This window comes from Staurois parvus, unplaced genomic scaffold, assembly GCF_062004578.1.
Source record: "Staurois parvus isolate SC_StPar_1 unplaced genomic scaffold, SC_StPar_1.0 ptg000013l, whole genome shotgun sequence".
Lineage (NCBI taxonomy): Eukaryota > Metazoa > Chordata > Amphibia > Anura > Ranidae > Staurois > Staurois parvus.
Genome location: NW_028317809.1, coordinates 106016 through 125554, shown reverse-complemented (window position 1 = coordinate 125554; position 19539 = coordinate 106016). Strand labels below are relative to the sequence as shown.

Genomic DNA, 19539 nt, shown 5'->3' with positions numbered 1-19539 from the left:
TGAAGATAGGGTAAATAATACAGTAGCACAAAGGAATGAGGATGTGCAAAGTTTAGTAAACCACAGCAACAAAATACCACATGCTAGTAAGTTGAAAGGAACACTTAGAACGAAAACAAAAAATACATATAGGGGTATATACTCTCTGATCAATATTTTGTTTCTCATTTATACATACCACTGTAGTATATAATCTGACCTTTTGTCTGTATGTCTGATGATCTAGGAACACACCTTTTATTGTATGTCTGGAAAACCAGTGCAGGATCTGCACTGCTGTCACAGAGAGTACCATAATCACGGAGACATGGATTAGTATTGGCTCATTAAAGCTGGGATGAATTCACACATAACTGTGTGAATCTAGTTTCATCTTTCACTCAACTAATGCATACATGTGGAACCAGTCACATAAGAAAGGGATTTTATATTAAGTGCATTTTCATGCAGCATGCATGAGTTTTGCTGCATTAAACAGACAAGTGTAAATAGGCCTTTAACGGATAGGTTAATCTTTGGAACACATTACACCTGTAATTAGGATGTAACATGGTTCCAGCACGTTTCCCTCAACCCTTCCCCTGAGACAGCGGTTCCTCTCCCCTGCAGCTACTGTCACATTTAAAACTGGCATGGCTGTATGGGCAGAGATTCACAGAGATTCGTGAATGAATGAACTACAAGTCCCGTATGAAACTGCAAGCGTGTTTATCAGTGCACTTGTAGTCCACTTCCTACATTTTAGCTTTATTTACTAGAGTCATTATCCTGTAACTATAAGAAAGAATACTTCTTGAGGTTTTACCTGTGAAATTTTAGATACATAAAAATACTGCATTAGTCAATATTATAAATTAAGCAGATCCCTGCATTAAAAACGTAAAAAAATATAGGCCAGCTTCTCCTTATAGAAGCATGCCTTTGCTAGTGTCCTAGATAGTGACCAATGAGAGTCTCTTGTCTTGGAAGAAAGAATAAACACTCATTGGTCAGTGCCACACAGATGTCACTTCCGGGTCCCCTTTGAGAGATTCCCGGCCATGGAGGCCAGGAAAGAATGTAATGCAGTGTGATGTGCACTGAATTACATTCAGTGGAGCACAGGGGAGTCTTTTAAGACCTTGGATGTCTCAATAAAGATAACCTGTCACCAAAAATCACAGAGGACTTTGTCCCCTATGTGATGGGAAGAAAAAAAAAAAAAGTAAAAAAAAAGTTGTTTTTTTAAATTGTAAAAAATGAAAGTTACACCCAAACACATAACATCCGCGCCCCCCCCCCCCACCAAAACAAAAATAGAAGCAGCCCCACCAACCCCACATATACGCAAGAATGTAAAAGCACACGCTGGGGCGCCTTCACATGAAAATGTCAACTGCAATACACGTCTCATATCGCTGTTCACGCCACAATGAGAGCAATAATTCTTGCACCAGACCTCCTCTGTAACACTATTCTGATGACCTATGAGGGGATTTAAAAGTGTCACCTATAGAAAATATAGGGTACTGAAGTTCGTCGCCATTTCACGAGTGCACGCAAATTTAAAGTTTGACATGTTGGATATCCATTTATTCACTGCATCTTTTATACTTTACAAAAAATAGGGTAATTTATTGCTTTTTTGTTCCCTAAAGTTAACTTATTTATATTTTTTACTGAACTTTTGTGGTAATATCATGCGACAAAAAATTGGAACTACCACTTTTATTCTCTAAGGTGTCTGCTTTCAGAAAGTATATCATGTTTGGGGGGTTTGACCAGTGTAATGTTGTTTCTCATCCCCCAGCTCTTATGTAGCTGAGAGCAGAGAGAATGCGATTACTTAAAAAAAAAATAAAAAAAAGGAGGGGAAAAGCGATTTGTGTTTTTTTCCTCTATATACAGATGTTTTGCCTTTCATTTCTATTTTAAACTGAATGGGTTGTTTTTTACAAGGTGAGAGTTTACTTATATTTTAAAGTGTTACTAAACCCACAACAGTAAAATCAGTCTGTATATGCAGTAAAGCATGCTTGTTATACTCACTGTGGAACCTAAGGGGTTAATCCTCTGCATTATGTAAAAATGCTGTTTGATCCTGACTTCTCTGATCCTCCCCTCCCTTATCTCCTGATAAGACATATGGTGTGGAGTCACTCTGCACATGCTCAGTTTGGTGTGTATCACAGGGTTTTTTTTCCTTGGGTGAGTGCCTGTAATCAGCACTGTCCAGACAGAGGTCAGGAGTTCAGCATCCTCCAACAGCAAAATGAAAACTCCTCCTACAAGCGTTAACATGTGCTCTGCTGGACACTGATAGAAGTCACAAGACTGCTATAAACTGCTCATGAGAAAAGGTATTTAAAAGTTTATATTTACTAAAATAATCGCATTTCCATGTTTTATGTACTGTACGGGACAAGATATAGTGAATGCAGGGCCCTGGGTTTAGTAACACTTTATAGCCAAATTCTGATCTGGACCAGACTGTCCGGTGCAAGGAAATTCTACCCCAGGAAGTACTCCTTGGGACAAATTTTGTCTTCCTTCCAAAAGTAGACCTTTGCAATGGTATAATTTGTGAGTAGTTTATTTCAGCATTTAGGAGTAAAGATGACTGCTCTTGGGAGACTCCTTGCCAAGCCATTAAAGCCAGCATCTGAGAAGCAGAATTCCTCCTCCTTTCTGTTTTCACCATGGTCTGGCGCTGTTCTTTTTCTCATCATGCTATTCTGGGTATGAAATTTCTGTATGTATTAATGACCATCAACTATGTGACTAAGCAATGCTCACTTAGTTTTAGATATTGATTGGAATTAACTTTGTGCATTATGTCCGATGTAAAATTACATACTTGGATATAATACTTGGTAATAATAGTGTATATATACTGAACACAGCTTTATTGTAAAAGCATTCTTGCTATGCGGTGTGCTTACTCTATATATTAAAAATGGATCTACTGCAAAGGCCCAAGGATTCCTGGTCCTGGCAGCAAACCTGTTTAGTTTGTTGTTCAGCCTAGACACCAGAACATCTACATCTGGTGTCCCCCATTTGAGACAGAAGTTGCAAGAGAACTCTAGGTGAAGAGACAATTCCACTAATGCCAGACACTGATGACAGAGATACACTTGCCAATTTTTCGTGATGGAAAGTACATCACGTACAAGAAATGTGGCATTCCACCCAAACTAGAATGATTTGGCATCTTTGAGTTGTGCAACTACTTGTGCCTCCTTGATGGGTGATGTAAGATACCACTGTGATTTTGCCTGGCTGAATCCTGTTTGGGTTGCGTTGCACCAAAGAGGTCTAGCGTCTCCTGTACCAAAAAGTCCTCCAGGACTCCGCTGCAGCCCAGAACCCTCCAAGACGCTGGAAGAGGAGACTTGCTGGAAGAGGAGACTTGCCATCATGCCAGAGAAAGCCTTGTTCTGCCAATCAGGCAAATGGGATGATCCAGAAACACACTGCTTGTCCCACTCAGCCTAAATATCGAATTGCAGCCAACTGGAATGAAACTGATCATATGGTACTGCCTCAAAAAAAAAAAAAAAAAAAAAAAAAAAAAGGCCATCATCAGTCCTAAGACCCTCACAAAAGAAGTGAATAGTTAAGTCATTTCTGAACTGCAAACTATTGCACTGGCAGTCACTGCTCTCCGCTCAGAGCAGCTGTAAGAACTCAGCGATCATATGATCGCCGAGTTCTCACACTAGAGCCAGTGGGGGGACAGATGCAGCATATACTTCTTTTAAAGTGGCCCGCAAATGTCCCACACCCAAGCAAGTGGGGGAGCCACAACAATATCTCCTAGCTTAGAGGGATTTGGGAACTATGACTTTTTGTAGAAATTGGCGTGGGGCTTGGGATTAGAGACAAAGGTTGTGGTTTGCAAAAAGAACACTTTCTGGAAGGCACGGCAGATTTTATAAACAGACTGACTTTTTTTGTTTTAAAGCAGAAACATGGTACTCTTGCTCATAGCCACCTTTTTGATTTTGTAATTATAGCACTATCATCCATCTAAAGATAGTTTTCTATTTAAGATACATAAAAAATTTTGACTATTCAGCATGAAATGGAGCTTAGGTATGTAGCATGAGGCTGTATATTCTGCAATATTTATATTTTGGTAAACTCAATGAATCCAAGCTCTGCAAGCTGAGATAACATGCGTTGCATTGACGCATTCACACAATTTCACAGTAAACATGAGAGAATACATGAAATAAAAGAATTTGAGTAGCTCTCCAACTATGTGTGATTAACCTATTAACCTAAAATCGGTTCTGATATCGCTGTTTTACTAACCTGACAGCTTAATATTCTGAAAGGAAACCTTCATTTGAATTGTGAATATTAAAGATTCTGACTAAATCCTGTATAACAATAATAACTAGAAAAGCTACAATTTCTGGGGAAATTGTGTAAAGTGTTCTTGCCTCCACCAGTAGTCTACAACTGGAGTGGGCGGAGTAACTGGGTGGAGTGGGTGGAGTAACTGTTGTGTGGTTGGAGTGGCTGGAGTATCTGTGAAAAGGTTGGACTGGGCAGAGTAACTTTATGGAGTGGGCAGAGTAACTGTGTGGAGTGTTTGGAGTGAGTAAAGATAGTAAACATTACACTAACCAATTGATTGATCAAATTTAAAAAGTGCACATGGCAAGCTCGATAAGAGTGGGAAATGCATTTCAACTTTTATTTTTCAGCTCACACTCTAGCTTTTGTCACTCTGCTGCCTGCTCTGAGACCTGGGTTCCTATGGCAACTCACTCTACAGCAAGAGCAGAGGAGCGGTTATAAACAAACTGCTCCAACTTGCTCACTTCACTGGCAGTTGCCATCTTCAAACGGTTGCAGTTTTAAAACTATAAATCCTACAGCGAAGAGCTTTATATTGTGAGAATCACAGACCTACATTTTGATGCATAGTATGTCTCTGAAATATTAAAAATGAAGGCACAGTCGCAGTTTAGAAATTACCCTTCAAATTTCAGGTGTTTACCTAGAGTGGAGTTTCAATGAATGTCAATGGGCGGTGTGAATTGCAAACAAATGGTCATATTGTGAAAACTATCAGGACTATGGCTTAGCCGTGAACATTTTTAGTGGCAGCGGGGTTAGCTGAATGTTTAGATATAAGATTTGTGTAGGTGGGCTTGAAAATGAGGGAGTGGTGGCAGTTTAGAAATCATGTCCTGATTTTTCCTTTCACACTCTAGCTTTGTCAGCTCCCACTGAAGTTGCTCCATTCATTCCTCTGGGAAAATTTCACCACAAAAACCGCAATATTTCGTGAACCATTTGGCGAAACGTTCCACAAAGTAACAGCAATCCAATCGGGAACAATCCACACGTTTTGATATATTACTTGCCTTTGTAGTGTAAAAACTGTGGGAGGAGTTAGCGTGTTAAATTTAGCAATAAGAAGAATATATTTGTGAGATAACAATAAGTGTTCTTGCAAGAACACTTAACTACCGGCAAGAATGAGCAATTCCTTACATTTAAAGAGCACCTGTCATTTTAGATCCATCATGGCAGCACCTGTTAGCGGGCATCCACTCACCTGATGCCGCCACGTCCCTCACCTTGTTGTGTAACTGCCACATCACCAGCCGTCCCATTAAAGTGAATGGGACTGTCGGTGAGTCAGCATCGGGTCAAAGGAGGAGCTACTGCAGGACAGAGATTACAAATGCCCTTTAAAAATTATGATTTAAAATCGCACCTTTTCACTAACGATTTAAATCAATTCCATCCTGGTAAGCATACAATCTGCTTCTTACAAGCCAACTCCGCTAAGCAAAATCTCAGCAATAAGATTGTGTCAGATGGAGGTCATTAATGTGTCCACCAAGAAACTAAAAGTACACAGAAAATCCACCAGGTATCTGACCAACTCATTATTCCAGTGGTCAAGGTCTAGCTCTCACCCAAACCTTGAGGCTCTGACATGTTTACAAGAACATCTGCAAGTTTTAAGGCTGCCCACAAAAGCAGAGGATACTTTAAATAAGGTCTCCAGATGTTTGTCTAGGGGACAATACAAGCCTTGTCCCCTGGAACCGCAAGGGTCTTATTAGATAGGAAAATGGCTGGATCCACTGCAGGGCTTGACAAATTTGCTTTGAATCTAGCAGCCAGCTACAAAATTTAAGAGCAAGTTTGTTTTTTTTTTTTGACCAATGGCTTTATTTTCAATGACGGAGATGGCAGATTTTGAATTTTTGCATGGAGGGGACTTGAGCCAAGGTTTTTGATGTGTGTGTGGCATGCTGTGTGGGCTGGGCTCTGCTTGCCTCCAGCGCGACGTGTGGGAACTGGCGGCGAGGAGAAGGGGTGGGCCACGGTATGCAGACTGGCTGGTGTCAAGAAGAGGGGAGTCCTTCTGCATGGCAACGGTGGGTCTCCACAGGGGTGCCAGTGTGTGGAGAAGAGAAACTTTGGCATTGCTGTGGGAAAGCTGCATGTCTGGGGCGTTGGGCAATGGGAATTGCTTGCGCCTGGTGGTGGCGGTGAGTGGGCTGGTGGTGGCGGTGAGTGGGCTGGTGGAAAGGCCAGGTGCTGGGATGTGGTTTCCGGTCACTGTGTGCGCACCAGGTGAGCTCCGGTGGGAGCAAGGCCAGCTTGGCACAGATGTGCCTATAGCACAGCAGGCAGCAGAAGAGCCAACAGAGCTGGCTCATCCTCGGACCCTGCTCGGGCACTGGGGAAGGGGATAATGGCCGCTTGAGGAGAGAAGCACGGCCACCCCAACTGTCATTCACACCAGGCCTGACAGCCGGACATCAGACTCCAGCCCAGCCTACTGCCTGCTTTCAGGGAAACTATAGAGACCAGCAAGAGGGAGAGAGAAGGATTGTTTGCCCAGCGTCCAGAGCTGCATGTCCGGGGCATACAGCAGTGGGAGATGCCGGGGTGAGTGGGCTGACCAGTGCCCAAGTGCCAGGTCACAATTTCTGGTCGCCATGGTGACCTGGAATTTGTCAAGCCCTGTCGTAGTAAACTCACTTTCCACAGGATATTGGTGAGCAAATCATTTTGGCGGAATGAACATCTTTTCAGGGTGAGCCTAGTACTTTAAATGAGGATGTACAGGTAAAGACTAAGGACGCTACAGTAGAAGCCATGATCCCAATCTAGTAACCTTTGGGACAGATGACTCCTTCTGGAAGCAGTAATTTCAAATTGGTCAGGACCTCTGGGCGCAAAGGAACAGGGAGTTACCCCCGAGATAGTGGAAAGACCAGACAGGCGGAAGAAGTCGGAGATGCATGGAACTGCCCCCTAGGGGGATACAGTGCAGTTAGAGTTAACTTCAGGAAATTCCCTGTGACTGATTGCGTGCCCCCCCCCCCCCACTTCCTGTTGCTGAGACATGGCCAGCCACCAAATTATTAATGTATCCTTGCTAAACCAGCAGACCAAAGTCAGCTGATGTGACACAATGAGAACACCAATGGGCTGCACCCTTACAATGGGAGAGAGTACACCTCCTGTGCCAGTGATCGGGGGGGAACAAGTGCTCTGCAGATAAAGAGGTCAGAAGGAAAAAAGTTACTAGCAGATACGGCTACCACCAGAGCACTCACCATTCAACACTGCAGGTCAAAATTTCAGAGGCCAAACTTCATCCACCTTGGTGGACCAATGCCACAAAGGCCTTTAGGGAACAAGACTCCCCAGCTGAGGATCACTGCCCTGGACCTGTATATAACTCTAGCTCAAAAGACAATATACCATTGCACAGGGGACCGTTACAGAGTCCAGTGCTGAACAGCAATGTTACAGGCAGTCCCTGCATGTCCAGTACAGGATCTGGGTACCATTCCCATTAGGCAGCTGTAGGCAACATATGAAAATCTCAGTCTCCTAATTCCAGATGGCATCTTGAGAAAAACTAGGTAAAAAGCAACTACGGTGCAGAGACTGCACAGACATGACCATTACCTAAGACATTAGCAAAATGCCAAAGCTATGTTTGCTAGGAGGGGTTAAACCTCCTCTTTCTTTGCTAGTGTCCTTTCACCTGAAGGCGGCAGCATTAGCCTATCATAATGGATATGAAGATACCATGTGTTCTGGGATGTACGATAAAGAAATGGCTAAGGAAGGTTACCACGATAAAGTAAACGCCTCCAAAATCTTCTGCATATAAAAGGGTGTAGTGTGCTACGCCCCACAGATTGTGGTCTAAAACATCAAGAACCCATGCCAATTTAAAGGGAATCCCTGTCTTACCTTATTCACAATGCTGGGCCAACTAGAGGTCCAGGCACTGTGCATGATGGTGGCTGGGAACATTAGAACTTCAACATGGACCTGGACAGCACCCTGCAGCTAACTACACACGTTGCACTACATGCCAATCTGAGCACCTAGTGCAGCAAAAAGCAAGTCAGATCTAAAAAAAAAAAGCATTAGAGAAAAAAATTATGGTTTAAAAAGAAAAACTACTGCCCCAGAGGAAACAGGTCCTTCACCTAAGGAGACTAGCAGAACAAAATGAATGGGACAGCCCTAGCAAATTTTTTTGTCATGTCCAATCACTCGAAGGTAGCCTGCATATAATCTATAGCCTATAAATATAAAGCAAATCTATGAATAATCTGCACTAAATTGCCAAAAGTATTGGGACGCCTGCCTTTACACACATGAAATTTAATGGCATCCCAGTCTTAGTCCATAGGGTTCAATATTGAGTTGGTCCATCCTTTGCAGCTATAACAGCTTCACGTCGTCTGGGAAGGCTGTCCACAAGGTTTAGGAGTGTGTCTATGGGAATGTTTGACCATTCTTCCAGAAGCGCATTTGTGAGGTCAGGCACTGATGTCAGATGAGAAGGCCTGGCTCCCAGTCTCCTCTCTAATTCATACCAAAGGTGTTCTATCAGGTTGAGGTCAGGACTCTGTGCAAGCCAGTCAGGTTCCTCCACCCCAAACTCGCTCATCCATGTCTTTATGGACCTTGCTTTGTGCACGGATACGCAGTCATGCTGGAACACGAAGGGGCCATCCCCAAACTGTTCCCACAAAGTTGAAAGCATGAAATTGTCCAAAATGTCTTGTTATGCTGACACCTTAAGAGATTCCTTCACTGGAACTAAGGAACCAAGCCCAACCCCACACCATAATCTCCCCTCTACCAAACTTTACACTTGGCACAATGCAGTCAGGCAAGTACCGTTCACCTGGCAACCGCCAAACCCAGACACGTCCATTTGATTGCCAGATAGAAAAGGGTGATTCATCACTCCAGAGAATACATCTCCACTGCTCTAGAGTCCAGTGGTGGCGTGCTTTACACCACTGCATCCGATGCTTTGCATTTCACTTGGTGATGTAAAGTAGTGGAGCACTGAAATGAAAATTCTGGGGCCGAAGCTAACAAAAATTCAGAATGCATGTGCCCGAAAACTGAACTGAAACTGAAATGTCTGCGTATGTGAGGGTGGGGGAGGCTCCAATTTTTTTTTCTACTTTCATGTATATTTTATTTAAACTTATGATTTTATTGCTATCACCTAGGGGACCAATAGTCCCCTAGGTGATAGCATATGAGTGACATGTCCTCTTTGCAGGGGGAAGGGGTAGGCAGTGTGTAAGCAAGGAGGGTGCAGGAGAGGAGCAGTGTATACAGTGAGGGAGCAGTGTATACAGAGAGGCTCCCTCACTGGCTGTCACTCTGGGGTTTATTTAGTAAAGCTGGAGAGTCCAAAAATCAGACTCCCTTCTGCATAGAAACCAATCAGCTTCCAGGTCTCATTGCCAAAGATTCATTGAACAAGCTGAGGTTAGAAGCTGATTGGTTTCTATGCAGAAGGGAGTCTGATTTTGGACTCTCCAGCTTTAGTAAATAAACCCCTATATGTCAGTTGCCATCTTTTTTATTTTTCTTCACTATCGCTCACAGAATTAGCTGTCGCTCTCCCCAGAGCTAAAGGAAACTGTTTCTTTTAACTCAGGGAAATAAACTAAACTAAAAGGAAACTTTGTTTCTTTTAGCTGGGGGGAAAGTGACAGCGAATTCTGCGAGCTATAGTGAAGAAAAAAAAAAAGCCGGCAATTACATGTAAAAACCGGCACGAACATATAGTGACAACCAGTCACTGTATACACTGCTCCTCTCCTGCCTTTCTCAGCCGCCCCCTCACATCTGCAGTACACACAGTCTCCTGTACCGGCAAAATGCCATAAGGGCTATTTTCGGCAGGTATGTTTCGGTGGCCGAAATTTCGATGCATCCCTAATGTAAAGATTGGATACAGCTGCTCGGCCATGGAAACCCATTCCATGAAGCCCTCTATGCAGGGTTGTTGTGCTAATCTGAAGGCCACATGAAGTTTGGAGGTCTTTAGCTATTGACTCTGCAGACAGTTGGTGACTTCTGCACACTGTGCGCTTCAGCATGTCTTTTTACGTGGCCGAGTTGCTGTTCTCAGTTACTTCCACTTTGTTATAATACCACTAACTGTGTAATATTTAGTAGCAAGGAAATTTCGCTGACAGACTTCTTGCACAGGTGGCAACTTATCACGGTACCACGCTTGAATTCACTGAGCTCCTGAGAGTGGACCATTCTTTCACAAATGTTTGTAGAAGCAGTCTGCATGCCTAGGCGCTTGATTTTATACACCTGTGGCCATGGAGGTGATTGGGACACCTGAATCCAATGACTTGGAGGGAGTGCCCCAATACTTTAGGCAATATAGTGTATGAGTACAAGACATCTGTATCCTGTACTATACGATTAAAACACTAATTACTCTTACCGGTAATTCCAGTAAAGCATGCTGCAGTACATGTGTTACCACAGTGCAGCTTAGTGTGAACAAGCCTTAATACAGGCACATGCAGGCAAACGGATACTCTCTGGTATAATAATTTTTATGGAAAGTTTAAAAAAAAATACAATGCAAGAGTCGTCCACACAGGGGGCCCTGTATAGTCAAATGTAGACAGAAACAGCATACACCCTCACATAACAATTGTCAAAAAAAGGTGGTCCATATATGACAGTGTAGTAAACAATGTTACAGATTGTGCAAGTCAGCTATACGGCACAGGCCGTTGGACTAAACCAGGAGTCTCCAAACAATGGCCCTCCAGGTGTTGAGGAACTTCAAGTTCCATGAGGCCTTGTAAGACTCTTGACAGCAACAGGCAAGACTCCTACAAGGCCTCATGGGACTTGAAGTTCCTCAACAACTAGAGGGCTATAGTTTGGATACCCCTGTACTAAACCACTGAGTCAAAAGACCCAACTGTCAAATCAAATGTGGAAGAAAAGAAGGAACCAGAAAGATTGGAGAAGGTGTAAATGCAAAGCAAGAAGAGTATAAAGAAAAAAAAAAGAAAAAAAAAAAAAGGAGGGGAAGAAACCAGCAGGCATGGATCTTGGGTGCAAATGAGATTGTAGGTTTCTTCCAGGACTTGGCTACGGTACGCTTGGCTGCAAGGAAAAAGTAGAAGGCCAATTTTGCAAATTGATACTTTAAACCCTGATGGTACAATTAAGGGTTTATTCACGCCATGCCCAGCGACCTGCATTTTTTGGCACCAGCTAAAACACAGGTCACTGCAAGGTCACATGGAAAAACATGGCTTCCTATGCCCTTTGTTCACACTGCAACACACAATGCATAAAAATGCATGTTAGCACACATGATTTTCATTGCACTATATGTGCAGTATGGTGTGAAAGGACTCAGTGGTAAACTGTCACCCTTGTTCTCCTAATATGTAACTGCTTAAGAAACTAGAAAAGCTACAATTTCTGGAGAAATTGTGTGAGGTGTTCTTGCCTCCACTCTGCTGCCTGCTCACACACCTGGGTTCCTATGGCAACTCACTCTACAGCGGTTAAAAACAAACTGCTCCAACTTGCTCACTTCACTGGCGGTTGCCATCTTCAAACTGTTGTAGTTTTAAAATTCTAAATCCTACACTGAAGAGCTATATTGTGAGAATCACTAGACCCAGACCTACATTTTGATGCATAGTATTTTTCGGAAATATTAAAAATGAAGGCACAATCGCAGTTTAGAAATTGACCTTCAAATCTGAGGTGGCTAGAGTGGAGTTTCAATGAATGTCAATGGGCGGCGTGAGTTGCAAACAAATGGTCATATTGCGAAAACTATTAGGACTCTGGCTTAGTCATGGACATTTTTAGTGGCAGCAGGGATAGCTGAACGTTTTGATATAAGATTTGTGTAGGTGGGCTTGAAAATGAGGGAGTGATGGCAGTTTACAAATCATGTCCTGATTTTTCATCTCACACTCTAGCTTTTGTCAGCTCTCACTCTAGTTTTGAACATTGCCCCATTCATTCCTATGGGACCAATGTCACCACAAAAACACTGATATTTCGTGAACCATTCGGGGAAACGTTCCACAAAGTAATAGTACACCAATCGGGAACAATCCACACGTTTCAGTATATTACTGTCTATGTAGTGTAAAATCTGTGGGAGGAGTTAGGGTGGTAAATTTGGCTATAAAAATAAGAATATATATGTGAGATAACAGTAAGTGGTCTTGCCATGCAAGAACACTTAAAAACCTCAGGTCACACCTTACTCTGATTCCAAGACTCCACTCAGCATAATAGTTGATAACAACCATTATCTATTCGAATCATTCAGATTTTGATGTAACCAAAGCAAGAGAGCAGCACAGGTCTAGCACCTGCAAGATTGCCACGACTACACTTTTCATCTTGCTCAGGAGACCTAATAGGGCATTTCAGATTCACTTTAAATACGGATAGTGTAACTGCCAAAGAGGTGAAAGCACCAGTAGAGCAGTGAGTTGGGCTTTATTCTCTATTTTGCAGACATAAGCAACTGAAGCGGTTTGGTTTAGGCAAACTTAAAGGAAGGATGCTCTTCAGTCATAGTCCAATAAGTAAAGCAAACAGATGATGCAATTTTTTCCCCTGCAACCTAAAGAAAATTGCTCGATTCCCCCATCACAGTCAGAGTTGATGGGGAAATCCCGCACGCAGCGCTATTATGTTCTGCCAGTAGTGAGCCTTCCCTGTCAGCAGAATACAGTGATTACTGCTGGCAGCTATAGCCACCAGCAGTAGTTGCATGTAAAAAATCCAACAGGCTGGTTGTACTGAAGTCAAATCAATTGATCAACTTCAGTACAACTAGCCTGCCCAAAGATGGATCGAATCTCGGGTGGGCCCTGCTGAACTGGCCAAGAATCAGTTCATCTATGACCAGCTTAACCACTTCAAGTCCGGACACTTTTACCTCCTTTCCTGTCCAGGCCAATTTTCAGCGCTATCACACTTTGAATGACAATTGCGCGGTCATGCAACACTGTACCCATATGAATTTTTTTTGCATTTTCTGAGATAAAGCTTTATTTTGGTGGTATTTATTTACCACTGGGATTTTTATTTTTTTTTGCTATATAAATGAAAAAATCCAAAAATTTGGAAAAAAGTGTTTTTCTTATAAAATTGTAAATAAATAATATTACATCATAAATCTTGGCCAAAATGTATTATCTTTTTAGTAAAAAAAAAATAACCCAAATTAGTTTCTAACCAAAAATAATTGAAAAAAATTTTTTTTTACATTTTTATATTTTTTTCTTTACATACTGTCATCCTAGCAGTACAGTGTCAGGGCACCACTCGTGAGGGGTGATTTTTTTTTTCCTTACACTGGTTGCTTTTACATCCATAAAGGCTACAAAAGCAATCATTTCTCCTTCTCTCTGGCAGCATTCTTGAAGCCATTGAGAAATACTGTGAGAGCAGTGATTGGTCACAGCTTGTCACATGGTACAAGGCTGTTGTGAATAGCCTTGTACTATGTGACCTCTGTGATCATTCACAGATTTCACACGTAGTAAGCAATGATGTCACAAGTGACATCTTGCTTACTACTCTGCATGTGATCACTGATTGGCCAGTCAGTGATCACATGATCGGGACCTCGTAGAGAGGTCACGTACGACGATCAGTGTTCCACTTTGTCCAAAGGACACAGCGGGCACCGGATCGCGGTGCTGCGTGCTCCCAGGGAGCGCGCACAGTCCAAAATGGCAGGACCGGTTTATGAACGGCAACCTGCCCCTGGACTGCCACCGTCCAGCCGGCAAGTGGTTAAGCTACAAATTAGTGCCATTTTGCTATACACTGTGAAAGGGTACATGAATTACAAAAGACCTAACAGAATTACTAAGCATGTCATGAGGTAAAGCACCTGTGTGATTTGGCCCTTAAGTGTATCAACGATATCAAGTACCTTAAAGAGTAACTCCGCTTTTGATAAGAAAAAAAAAAACAAAACCAAAAAAAAAAAAAAAAAGCCACATTGTCCTCTGGGTGATCTACAGTTTCTCACAGGAGTACACCCCTCACATTTTTGTAAATATTTTATTCTATCTTTTCAACACTGAAGAAATGACACTTTGCTACAATGTAAAGTAGTGAGTGTACAGCTTGTATAACAGTGTAAATTTGCTGTCCCCTCAAAATAACTCAACACACAGCCATTAATGTCTACATCGCTGGCAACAAAAGTGAGTACACCCCTAAGTGAAAATGTCCAAATTGGGCAGAAAGTGTCAATATTTTGTGTGGCCATTATTATTTTCCAGCACTGACTTAACCCTCTTGGGCATGGAGTTCACCAGAGCTTCACAGGTTGCCACTGGAGTCCTCTTCCACTCCTCCATGACAACATCATGGAGCTGGTGGATGTTAGAGACCTTGCGCTCCTCCACCTTCCATATGAGGATGCCCCACAGATGCTCAATAGGGTTTAGGTCTGGAGACATACGTGGCCAGTCCATCACCTTTACCCTCAGCTTCTTTAGCAAGGCAGTGGTCGTCTTGGAGGTGTGTTTGGGTTCATTATGTTGGAATACTGCCCTGCGGCCCAGTCTCCGAAGGGAGGAGATCATGTTCTGCTTCAGTATATCACAGTACATGTTGGCATTCATGGCTCCCTCAATGATCTGTAGCTCCCCAGTGCTGGCAGCACTCATGCAGCCCCAGACCATGACACTCCCACCACATGCTTGACTGTAGGCAAGACAAACTTGTCTTTGTACTCCTCACCTGGTTGCCGCCAGACACACTTGACACCATCTGTACCAAATACGTTTGTCTTGGTCTCATCAGAACACAGGACATGGTTCCAGTAATTCATGTCCTTAGTCAGCTTGTCTTCAACAAACGGTTTGCGGGCTTTCTTGTGCATCATCTTTAGAAGAGGTTTCCTTCTGGGATGACAGCCATGCAGACCAATTTGATGCAGTGTGCGGCGTATGGTCTGAGCACTGACAGGCTGACCCCCCCACCCCTTCAACCTCTGCAGCAATGCTGGCAGCACTCATACGTCTATTTCCCAAAGACAACCTCTGGATATGATGCTGAGAATGCATGAAGGTAAAAACTTTCAGCCTTTACCACTTTAATCTTATCCATTCCAAAACACTTACCTTGATCCTGCCTCGGTCCAGGATGTCCCGCCCACAGTGCCACTGTGCTCTCTTCTGGTCTCACAGGAAGCCATATTCCCCTGTTGTCAATCAAAAGCTGTGCTTTGTGTGTCTATGGACACGTGTGCCCCCCTCAGCACATGGCTTGCTATGTGGGTACTTGCAGGAGAGTAGGAGTGGATACCGATTCCAGTGAGGGACTGCTCTGTGCAATACCACTGCACAGAGCAGGTAAGTATAGCATTTTTTTTTACTATAATTAAAATATATATATATATATATATATATATATATATATATATATATATATACACACACACACACACACACATATACACACACACACCTTTGCAATCACTTTAAGGAAGCCCACACACCAAAATGTTATGAAAATTGGCTGTGCAAACAATGTTTTGCCTTGGGGCGCCATTCAAAATTAATTCCTGTTGTGTTTCTTCTGCTACCTGGAGCTCCGTTGCTGAAATTTTCCCTCACTTCAGTCCTACTGACCACAGTTTCAATAAACAGGAACTGAGAGAAAATATGAAACAGCAGCACTCGAAAGGTGTTTTAACCCTTTACTACTCTATCCAAAAACTAAAACATATGTACATACTTTAACGTGGAAAATGCTTTTCATTACGAAACAAAAAGCAAATAAAAGGCTATTTGTAATTTACATAAATATGTACACTTCAGCAGTACTTTGTACAACCACCTATAGGGCCTGTGTCGACATGTATTACATTCCAATGCAAGACTATTAGAATGGTAAAACACACATGAAGCAGGTCAAATGCACCTGTCAACGAACTCTGAATGCTCACAAAAGGGTCTCAAACTGATGCCAGTGACACAGGTCTTTAGCTTTAAGTACTGGGGGAAACCTTCACCACCTTTGCACATCTGTACTGGAATTTCTTGGCAAAATTGTTTCAACACTGATAGGCTGGATAGAGACCAATTGAGAATAGCAAATCTCAAAAATACATTTGCCTGGCGTTTCAACTCAGAGCATACGTTGGAGGAGAATCAGTACATATCAAAGCATGCACATTTCCCATGTTTTATCCCTTTAAAAAACACCCAAAGTACAAAAGTAGGAATCCAGTTTTTACATTGACAACACAAATAGAGCAGTGATCAGGGATACGGACTGGTCACAATAAGAAAAAAAAAAATTGATTTCTTTTTTTAATTCAATTTTTTAAACTTCGAGTTGGGGGTGATCTGATTTTTTTTTAAGCTCGGTTATTGCTTATACCTGTGGTGATCACTGTTATAAGCAATCATTAGCTCATGAATGGAAAAAGCCATTCATGACAACTTGTATACTGTTGACATGCTATAATTGGCTACAGCTAATCACATGGTACAGGGTGCAAGGTATCATGTCATAGATGTGGGCGCCAATCACAGCATCACACTAGTAAGCAAGCTGCTCATGAATGGAAAGCCATTCATGATAGTTTGCTTGCATAATATCCAGTGATCACTATGATTGGTACTGAGCAACGTGATCAGTTATGTTGTGCCAGAAGAAATGTGCTCAGCGACATACAGGTACATCACTGTGCCCACTCCAGTACATTTCCCAGATACAGCTATTTTCCAGTAAAACAATACTGCTGCCATGACTCAAAAGATCCTGCCTCTACTGCGGGCGATGAACCATCTATCAAAAATACCCAAACAGCAACTGCATCTGTTTGTAAGCTAAAAGAGCACATGCATCCAAATTTTCACCTGGCTCGTTCGATTATTCAATCGAGGGATGTCGGGTGGGAGGAAGCAGATCATACCACCCACAAAGTGAAATTCGAAAGGTTCACCAAGAACAGGATGAAAAATGGCTCCATGCATAGTCAGCTTTAAAAACATTTTAACATCTTCCCGCCCGGCCTATAGCAGATTGATGGCGGGACACTCGTCGTTGTGACTGGGCATCATATGATGTCCTGTGAAACGCAGCGGCACGATCTGTCACTGGCAGATAACATATCACTACACCGGCCCATTGCCAGAGTCATGTGACCAATCACAGCAGATCACATGTCGATCGTATACAATGGATGGCTTCCTGTCATGCCATCCATTGTATACAATTGTGTTAGCTGTGATTGATCCAAGCAGTCATATGGTACAGACAGGCACAATCACAGCCCATCTGTATCATGTGATGAGCTTTGCCCAATCACAGCTAATCACAACAAAAGACTGAATGAATCAGTTTCATTCAGTAACAATGATTGCAAATATCAATGAAATACATTGGTATTAGTTGGTATTATGCAGGCCATAGACGGGTCGTTTTTCGGCCTAATTTTCATCCGCACGAAAAATCGGCCGATAATCACGCCATTAGTGGGGCCAGCCCGTCATCCGTTTTTCGTGGATCTCCTCATTTATTTTTAATCGGTCATGCTGGAAAATCATGGGTGATGACATGGGTGGCAGCATCGGCACCGACCGATTTTCGTTTATCATCTATGGCCCGCCTTACTGGACTGGTGACAATATGTTAAAAAAGTTTTTTTTTTTAATTTCCACATTTTCCAAAAAATTGTAACAAAATTACAACCTTCAAAAACCTCACCATGCCTTAGTAAATACCTTGGACTGTCTATTTTCCAAAAATGGGTAATTTGGGAGTACACGTACTATGCTGACACTTTCGGACCTCAAGAAATGAGATTGGCCGTCAGTACATTGATCAGTTGTCAAATATATATACACCATGGTTTGTGGACTCTACAAAACTTTCCTACAGACTAAATAATATACACTAATTTGGGGTATTTTCACCATAGAAATGTAGCAGAATATATTTTGACTTAAATTTATGAAGAAATGTTATTTATTTGCAAAATTTTATAACAAAAACGAAGAAAAAATAAGGGTTTTTCTCAAAAGTTTGATTTTTTTTTTGTTTATTTAGCAAAAAAAAAACCAAAAAACTCAATGGTGATTAAATACCACCAAAAGAAAGCTCTATTTGTGTGAAAAAAAGGACGTAAATTTCGTTTGGGTGCAGCATTGCATGACCGCGCAATTATCAGTTGAATTAGTGCAGCGCCGAGTAGCAAAAAAAGGCCTGGTCATTAAGGGGGGGTAAATCCTCTGGAGGGCAAGTGGTTAAAGGAAAGAAGTGGCATGTTATGCAATGGCCAAGTCAATCACCTGACCTGAATCCGATTGAGCATGCATTTCACTTGCTGAAGACAAAACTGAAGGGAAAATGCCCCAAGAACAAGCAGGAACTGAAGACAGTTGCAGTAGAGGCCTGGCAGAGCATCACCAGGGATGAAACCCAGCATCTGGTGATGTCTATGCGTTCCAGACTTCAGGCTGTAATTGACTGCAAAGGAAGGTGGTAAAAGTCTCCAGTATTGAAGTGGTTAAAAACTCTTTCTATTGCCATGTGCCCCACTTGGGGATAATTTCCTGTCTTTGAGACAACAGAAAGTGGAGATCTCACCAAAGATAGGGAAATCCAATTCACATCACCAGAAAAAAAAAGTCCCCATTGGAACATTTGCCCTTTTGTTCCTGTTCTGGTAAAAACTCCCAGTTTGGGTGAATGTCCCCAGTGGGGGCACAGACAGCAAAAAAAAAAAACCTGGTAGGTTCTAACCCATATTACTCTATCCAAAATAAATATTATTTAAGAAAACTTGGCTTCCTTAGATACACTAACTGTAAACTATGCAGAACCATACAGTATTCTGCAACAGAGGCACTTTTTTTACATTGAGGTTAGTCGAATTAAGCATTCAAACTCAGCGAATGAAAATGAACATTTTGCAGCAATTTTTATGCAACACACGGCATCACCTAATATAGCTGCATAGTAGACAAGAGTGAACAAAGTCCATCAAGTTCAAAGTGAGCTGTAGAGAGCTATTCGAAATGAGTTTTTGCATTTTGCAAAAGGGTAATGTAAACGAGCTCTTAGGCCTCATTCACACAGTATTTTAAGGCCAGCTGCAGTGAGAATCCAGTGTATTCCTGCTGCTAGATTCAGTGGATGTGGTTAGTTGCAGCCTCTTTGTCTGTACAAAGCAATGAAAGGTTGACA

General features: G+C 42.3%; 1 protein-coding gene across 1 annotated transcript in view; it reads right to left on the bottom strand.

The window, feature by feature from the left end:
- PPP2CB (protein phosphatase 2 catalytic subunit beta) overlaps positions 1-19539 on the bottom strand; it is a 46346-nt gene that overhangs the window by 22496 nt on the left and 4311 nt on the right. The gene's annotated exons all lie outside the window — the stretch shown is intronic.